This window comes from Pecten maximus, chromosome 5, assembly GCF_902652985.1.
Source record: "Pecten maximus chromosome 5, xPecMax1.1, whole genome shotgun sequence".
Lineage (NCBI taxonomy): Eukaryota > Metazoa > Mollusca > Bivalvia > Pectinida > Pectinidae > Pecten > Pecten maximus.
The window spans coordinates 33,687,393-33,696,716 of NC_047019.1; positions in this window are offsets into that span (position 1 = coordinate 33,687,393).

A 9,324-nucleotide genomic window follows, 5' to 3' on the forward strand; every position below is an offset into this window, starting at 1 on the left:
TGTAGATTATTTTGTAAAATTGTGATTAAAAAATCATGATTATTATTTGAATTAATCACAAAATCTTCTAAAATTTCACATTTTCTGTCAAAAATCTTTTCTACATGCAACAAAGCAGGTGCTGTTGTTATAAGCTGGGCATAAAGTGTAATGTATGTATCTTGTGATGTACTGTAGTGGTTTAAATTAATTTTAATTCAAAATTTGAAAGAAAACAACACAATATTGTTCCCCCCTCCCAAATATTTGAATTTCACTCAATGTGATATAGTGTATACATTCTAATTCACAATATTTCAACACATTTTTCTCAGAACAGGTTTTTCCTTTATTATTTCCTTCGTTCTATGTAAGCAAATGGTTTAAATATGTTTTTTGGCATTTTAAACACAGATCATTGAAAATTTGGTATTCATGCAAAAACAGATGATAGGATTTTGCCCTGTCCAAGGACATGGTCTCTCAGAAGGACACATAATGTAGATATACAATGAAATTTTACATCAGACTTGTGAAACTTTAATTGCTAATTAAACATTTTCTCTGTCACAAAGGGAATTTGTTCAATTGTGACCTTTGTTTTAAAGTATTTATGAGTTTAAATAGGTTCAAAGTTTGTCCGTCACGCCACTCCAGATTTGGGTCTGAAAATTAGTCAAGTATGAGGCATACCTATGCACATTAAACTCACTGTAATTTCCATACTTGTGCAAATATATTAATTGTCTTTGCATATTTGAGTACAGCTTTAGTATCACTTTATATAATTGAAGTAATGATTTTAGAAAAATGAATTTAACTTCACTTTTTAAGCATTTAAATGAAATTTTTCCTTAAAAAATTGTAAAATCCCATTTTAATTTTCAAAAAAATCATTGAAAACTTGAATTTATGCCAAAAATTTAAACGGTGAGATGTTGTGTAACTTCCCAGAATTACTTAACATGAAAATTCAGTCACGTTACTTGGTGCCAGTACAAGTTATGCTCTCTTTAATACTCTGAGGTAGACTTCCAGAACAGTGTACCCCCAGGGGACCCTTGACCACTTGACCACTAATTACCTGATTACTACTAAGTGACCCCCAAGTGTGTCTATGTAAATATTATCTTTAAAAACTGGTCTTTCAGAATGCAAAAAGTTAGACAGGCTGAGACATCTAATAAAAAAGTTATTCACTAATATATACAAAAATCTTTTTTAAATCTTGAATTTTCAAGTTTTTCTTAATTAACATGTTATAACATCTTTATTTTTTTCAAGAGCATAGTAAAAATATGACACAAGTTAGTCTGCTGAATGTGTGTTATTGTCATAAATTCATTGCAACTATTCCATCAACATTGTGTGCAAAACAGGAATGTTTGCATGGTGACCCTGCTCAGTTAGTGAAAATTGGCCCCTGGCCAGGGGTAGGGGTAGTAAAATGACCATAGAATTTTTATTTTTGAACAGAATAACTTCAAATTTGATTTTAAACTTAATCAATAACATACAATACTGTGTACGTAATGAAAATTTTATTTTTCAACATTTGACATATATACAGGCCTCAGACCACAATAATACTTCCGGGTCGTTGTACACGAATGTAGTACATATTGAAATTTCAGGACTGTTGCTAAATATTTTTTCCTGACTTAGCTGCTACAGATATGGACATAATTTTAGCATAGATTTATAGTGCAATATGTAATCTAGTGGCAGAATTTTATTTTGACACCATTTCCATGTTTGTTTGTGAGGCAGGACACGGGGAGTTATAAGGCTTGAGTAGTAATATTTTGTGATTTTCCGGATTTTCCTACAATATAGTAGGGTGGTTACACTTAAATAAAAATAACTTTGTTAAATGCCGGTCATGAGGTACTTTCCAGCTCACTGTATGTTCAGCTTGAATAGTTCTACACGTGATGTGAAAGCCAGATTTTTTGCAAACTTCTGAAATATTTTAATTTCGATTTTTCTTTTGTATAACAAAGAGGGAAATTAATTGTGGTCTGAGGCCAATAGATGATAATGGATTAATTCAAATTACTTCCCTTTGATCAGTATTGAAGTAGTTAATTAGGAATTACTTCCCCTACATCAGTATTGAACTATGTAATTAGGAATTACTTCCCTTACATCAGTACACAGGGGCTTGGCACGATTTTCCAAATGATAGTCCATATATATATGTATATAGTATCAAGGGTAGTAACTACAAAGAGGGGGAAGACGAACGTATTTAAAAAAAAAAAAAAATTGTCGTATTCTGCGGGTCAAAAATCTTAGTGACACATACATTACCTTAAAGAGAAATGTTTTATCTTTCCAATGAGTGTTCGATGAACAAAATTGGCCAAGTATTATCCAAGTTATGACCTGACGAATTCGGAAATAGATGTTGAAATGGCTAGGTCGGAATCTCCCTGTCCGGTTGAATAGTCGCCTCGCCTCTAATGGGTACCTCAATAACCATTCAGAAATCGAAAAATCGACGCTTGCAGCGGTATTCAGTAACCATAACTATGTCAATATAGGATGTCGGTTGGTTATGTTATCCGTCATGTGCCGTAGCCAATTCCATATTACATCACCGAGCTTACCGTCTTCAAAAAGAACCACCATCTTTCCCTAACCTTTCGTGACTTTGTTTATGTCGTTACAGTGGTGGTACAGCCAAGAAGCGTTCCGAATGAAGGGAAAGATGGTGGTTCTTTTTGAAGACGGTAAGCTCGGTGATGTAATATGGAATTGGCTACGGCACATGACGGATAACATAACCAACCGACATCCTATATTGACATAGTTATGGTTACTGTATACCGCTGCAAGCGTCGATTTTTCGATTTCTGAATGGTTATTGAGGTACCCATTAGAGGCGAGGCGACTATTCAACCGGACAGGGAGATTCCGACCTAGCCATTTCAACATCTATTTCCGAATTCGTCAGGTCATAACTTGGATAATACTTGGCCAATTTTGTTCATCGAACACTCATTGGAAAGATAAAACATTTCTCTTTAAGGTAATGTATGTGTCACTAAGATTTTTGACCCGCAGAATACGACAATTTTTTTTTTTTTTTAAATACGTTCGTCTTCCCCCTCTTTGTAGTTACTACCCTTGATACTATATACATATATATATGGACTATCATTTGGAAAATCGTGCCAAGCTCCTGTGCATCAGTATTGAAGTAGTTAATTATGAATTACTTCCCTTACATCAGTATTGAAGTAGTTAATTAGGAATTACTTCCCTTACATCAGTATTGATGTTGGTAATTAGGAATTACTTCCCTTACATCAGTATTGAACTGTGTTATTAGAAATTTCCTTTCCAACATCAGAATAATAAGAATTATTTAAATCATTTAATGGAATTATTGTCGCTATGGAAATGATTTCAACATTAATCTATTTTAATACAAAATCACAATTTTATATACCTCAAGTGCACAACTAACCTGCACGTGTGTCCGTGTGATTTTAATTGGAACGAACATAAACACCTTTCAGATAACGATACAATAACAAGTTAACCTTGATGTTTACAATGTAAGTCCTATTCAAGATATCCAGATTGGACTTATTTCTTCTTTTTATATGTGAACAAAACCTTTCTGATATCGATAAATGGTAATAGGTATTATATTTGTTGAATTTTATCGTATTGCTTTTTTTTTTAAAAAGAAATGAAAACATTGGATAGAAAACATTCTACCGCAGCTTACAAAATATATCGATATAAACCATACTGCCTGCATTTGATTAAATCAAGGGTTGCTGCTCCTCAGAAGCAAAAAAAAAAAAAACAATTTTACAATATGAGACAACAAAATCAGTTTCAATAACATATTTTCAAATATATGTTTCGGTGAGGAACATTTGAAGGATCACCGTTACAGCATGGAAAGTCTCTCAGTGGGCAGTGAAGTGTAATCTAATTTGAATGAATGTCTTAAAAATGGAACTAATTACCAATCAAAGCGTAGAATTAAAATATGTTTACACATAGAAATCTATTGAAAGACAAAGACAAATATGAACGTGAAATCAAGTGGGCACCAATTGCCTTTATCAAGACGTGCCGATATCAGAGATTTGAAGACCTGACAATTAAATCCCGTGGTTTTTTCAACGTAACACTCTTTTTAGAATATATTGCCTTTACGTTTACAAGTTGGCAGTAGTTCACCCAGGCAGTTTGGGGCGACGAACTTTGGGATCCCCAACATATCTGAGTATTGTACCTGCTGCCCTATAGTATGATTCGGCAGAGACGACTTAATTTAAAATATGTTTTCTTTTTCTTTTTTACGATCTTCTTCGTAATGTCTTCCTATCTTACTTTAGGCCGTACGTTTAGCGTTCGCCTCTGTGATGAATGCTTTGTGTCAGGACCTAGAGTCATTGTAATGGTAGTCCTTGTAATAAGACAACTGGTTCTTCATTTCAGTATACGTTTAGCGTATGGGGTGTTGTCTTTGGTATCTGGAGTAGTATGTTTCAGTGAGATAGCACTATAAAATCGGCTTCAGCTCCGCGCTATCATACGGAGACAAAACACGAATATACGAGACCCTCTTAAAACACACATGTATTTCCCACAGAGGAGAAACTGCCTTGAATGTCTATAGCTGTTGATAGGACGTTAAATAATACAAAACAAAACTAACCATTTGTTTGTACATCATGTAACTATATGTACTAAGCAACACCGATGTACAAATCTAGCATCTCAATGTACATTACATAGATTGGTCCATTATTATACATCTTTCATTACTATATGTGTATTGATCAAACATTATAGCCTCTGTTAATTTATATATTTATAGATCTATTTTTGCCACCCCTTTGCTAAAATGGTAGCATTATAATTGGATGTTGTACCAGACATATATATATATAAACAGTCTGTCTACTTAAACATTTGAGAGATCCGAATGTTCTGCTAGTCCATGCACGGCGGCGCTGTTGTTTGGATATGTTAGGAAATCAATAAAATCAGAGACATGCGTATGAGAGAAACTCCACGGTACTATATAACACAAACCATTCTAATCTATCAAAGTGTCTTCCCTTTGTTTCAATCTCTCAGAAATAGCGATAACTTGACAGGAAATCAAGCTGATAATGCTGACCGACAGGTTAACAGTTGTTTGCTCGTAACGCACTAAACACCAACTCATTCTATCTCAAACTGAACTGCTTGTTAATAAATACCTGCTAATTGTAGCCCTATTAGCTTTTGGGAGCCTACTTACTTGTATATCTTTACAACGAAAATTGTATTGAAAGGTGGCATGACGCATGCACTGTTCATTTATGTTTTACTTCATTCAGAGGCACTTTATAATACACCAAGTATAGTGTGTACATGTAACAGTGCGTTTCTATATCGGAGTTAAGGTAAGTTGTATTTTAGGGACTTTGTACCGATAGATAATACACTTGTCCATGTGAATCCATGTACTATATATCTATTAGAAAAATATTGTTAGTGTTTGCTATTTCATCTCACAAAATGTTCGAAGATGTTTGGACGGACAATAACGTTAATATGAGTGTTTGATAATTATTATAATACTGACGATTTGTAGGGCTATTGATAGGCAATGGTAAAAAAAAAGTCTTTTTTACCTTTTTTGTACGTGACGAACTGACCTTTTTAAGGGAAAGCTATTCCCGTAGGTGATGCTCATCCGTGCGTGACAACAATCGGCGTATGTACGTACCTGTGGTAGCGTGATCGTAGTCTACACTTATAACTATAATTGTACTCGTATATATATATATATTTATATACCATATTCGGTCGTCCTTCAAAACATTGGTGTCATTGGTAAAAGGATACTTCTTTAAACAGTTATATTAACAGTAAGAGACCTTTACAACAATTAGCTGATCACATACACTGAGTGGATGAGTGTAAAACCCTGAGATGGCGCACGGTCAGTGCTAACTCCGTACGCGTCATATTTTTTCATTCCACATCGGGTGCCGTTATGATTGGTAGCGTGTAGGAGGTTCCTGTTGTTGGCGACGTGCTGTGTCGGACGGCTAAAAAGTCCGGAGTTTTAGACACGGCAGCTGTTTTTGGGTCGGTTGATGCTGATTGGTTGAATTGTGGGCGCCGGTATGTGAGTTTCATCCGCTGGCAAACTTGTGGGGGAGAGTTTGTTTGTTTTTGTTTAACGTCCTATTAACAGTCAGGGTCATTTAATGACGTTCCAGGTTTTGGAGGTGGAGAAAGCCGGAGTACCCGGAGAAAAACCGCCGGCCTACGATCAGTACCTGGCAACTGCCCCATGTAGGTTTCGAACTCGCAACCCGGAGGTGAAATTATAATGGATTGTGTCATAGGTCATGTGTAGTTTACCTAGTTTGATAAACATGTCTTCTTTGTAATTAATTGTATGTAATATGAAGCCTTCAACAAATAATCTTTCTGTCAATACGCGAACATGTAGAATTATGGACACCTCGGCCCTGTGGCGTATTCGGCCTTGGACACTTCGGCCCTACTGCGTAGTCAGCCTAATATGCCCAGGCCTATATATATTTATATGTGTTTATTCCACATATGTTAAGAGATTTTTGACCGGAAAATTCCCCATGTTAATGGCTAAATTGTTTTGATGACGGACAAATTAATTCACTTAACATGTACAAGGTTATTATTTCTATCAGGGTAGTGAGATATAGTCATATGAAAGTCATTTCAAGTATGTAGAATATTGAAAACAGTGGTGTAAACACATGTATACTGACACATTTCATAGTGATATAACATGTTTCTATTGTAGAACATCAAATGGGGAATAAAGCCAGCCACCAAATATTCGATCCAGATGCAGACTTCTATGAATGTAAAATAATTTATAAATCTTTTATTAGTTATACAGTCAAAATGTCACTGACAGTGTGAACATGATAAAATTATCAATATATACATAAGAAAGACATAATGATTATGATTTTAAAATGTTTTCCGGACAAAGATTTAAGTCATTAATTAAAAAATTATATATATATCAGAATTACTGGACCCTGCGTATATAACACAGTCTGATGGAGGATATGATCATGACAATCGCCAGAGCTTTGAGTTAGTGTGAGAAAAAAAAGACTATCATTTGGTATTTTTTCTGGTCACCATCAAGGTAGGGGATCGATTTATTAATTTTAAAGCTAGGGTCAAGATTCGTATGCGGCCATACATTTGGGAAGCCTCTTTCTTGTTCAACTTAAGAATAATCCCCCTGAGGTGGAGATCCCCGAGTCTCACCTCATGGGATAAACGAGTCTATTATTCATCACCAAATATAACCAATAGCCTTAAACATATTAGGTAGTATAATATTTCACCATTTGTTTGTATTCAGTTGATGTTCCACCACCAGCTCCCCCTACAGAGTTAGAACTTCGTGCTAGACAGATCAATCCAGAGGAGCATGTCTACCCATTTGAAAACCTTGTGTTTGAAGGAGGCGGCAGCAAGGGAATGGCTTATTGTGGGGCTGTTCGTGTAAGTTTTAATGATGTATTGAGAAATAATACATGTGATATCGCAATGAACTTAAATTGGAATAGGCGTTCTGATATGGTTTGTAGAATATTTGATGCTTTTCATATTTGACTGGGTTTATTATATTTTCTATTCACATTTATATTTGTTTTAATTGTATGTACAATGTATCTAGCATTGAATTAGGATTATGAAGACACATTGATGACATGAGGTGATTACTTAATAGATGGTTTATCCTAAATGGATTTTCGGAGCTGGGCCTAGTACTGCAAGTCCATGGCAGTTGATGACATTTTTTTTTCGCTGGCGAGGAATGAAATTTTTTTTCTCAAATATGGAAATATAATCAGACAACAGCGTGCCATTTTGTGTACTAATTGTAAAAAAAAAAAAAAAAAAACACTAACGAACTCCACTTACAGGCCCTAGAAGACATTGGCGTGTTTCCACAAATCAAACGCTTTGCGGGGACAAGCGCCGGGGCTATAACTGCAGCGCTCCTGTCGGTTGGGTACAATTCACACGATGTTGAAAAATTTATGAGGAATGATATGTCCAAGAATTTCATGCTAGGTTTGTATTAGTTTGGCTTTAAGAATACGTTGACCCTTTTAAAATCCAGATAAACAAAGTTGAAAATTGAACACTGTCAAAGCATAAGAAATCTAGTTATTGTGTGTATTACTGGTCGTACTTTTCTTTATGAACATGAGCCCCTGTTGTGTACATGACTACTTACCTACACACTGACGTTGATGTGTGTACAGACAACGGGGAGTATTGTTTTATTTTCACGATAACTATAGTGTTAACGACTAGAAATAACGCGTCACACATATGTAATGAATATATTTATATTAGGATTGATTGTAAGCCCGGTCAATCTCTCCAAGGGTCTATAACACATCTTTAAACGCCCCACGCATTTACAGGAATCTTTAATAACATACTTGTAACATATATTGAGATAAAATTTCTTGATATCATTCCCATATATTCTATTGTATGGTTTATCAGCAAAATAAAAACTATTCCTCTAACAATTGCTTGTAGCACTTATTACAATTCTATAATTTATTTCATTATAAATATAATAGTCTGCGAAGCATTTAACCCCGCGGAGAGATTGTGGTCCTGTGATATCTTTTCATAAGATGTAAATGTAATGTAAACAGTGACAATGTAAATCAAATTAAAAGCCAAGGCGACTTAATCTTATATTTAATGATATATAAATGTAACACTTACCATAATTTTAGTTGATTAATAAAAACGTTTTTGAGGTTTATTATTTCGAAATTAACGTTAGGATTTGAACCGTTTCAACAAAGCGTAAATATTATATATCGAGATCAGCGACAGGGTTATTAGTTCACACCAGCAGTCCAATGACAGAATTGTTTCTGCAAGCATTCAGGTGACAGGGTATTAGTTTATACCAGCAGCAAAGTGACAGGGTTATTAGTCAACCAGCAGCAAAGTGACAGGGTTATTAGTTCATACCAGCAGCAAGGTGACAGGGTTATTAGTCAACCAGCAGCAAGGTGACATAGTTATTAGTTCATACCAGCAGCAAGGTGACAGGGTTATTAGTTCATACCAGCAGCAAAGTGACATGGTTATTAGTGTATATCAGCAGCAATATGGCAGGGTTATTAGTTCATATCAGCAGCAAGGTGACAGGGTTATTAGATCACACCAGCAGTCCAGTGACAGAATTGTTAGTTCATACAAGCATGCAGGTGACATGGTTATTAGTTCATACCAGCAGCAAAGTGACAAGGTTATTAGTTCATACCA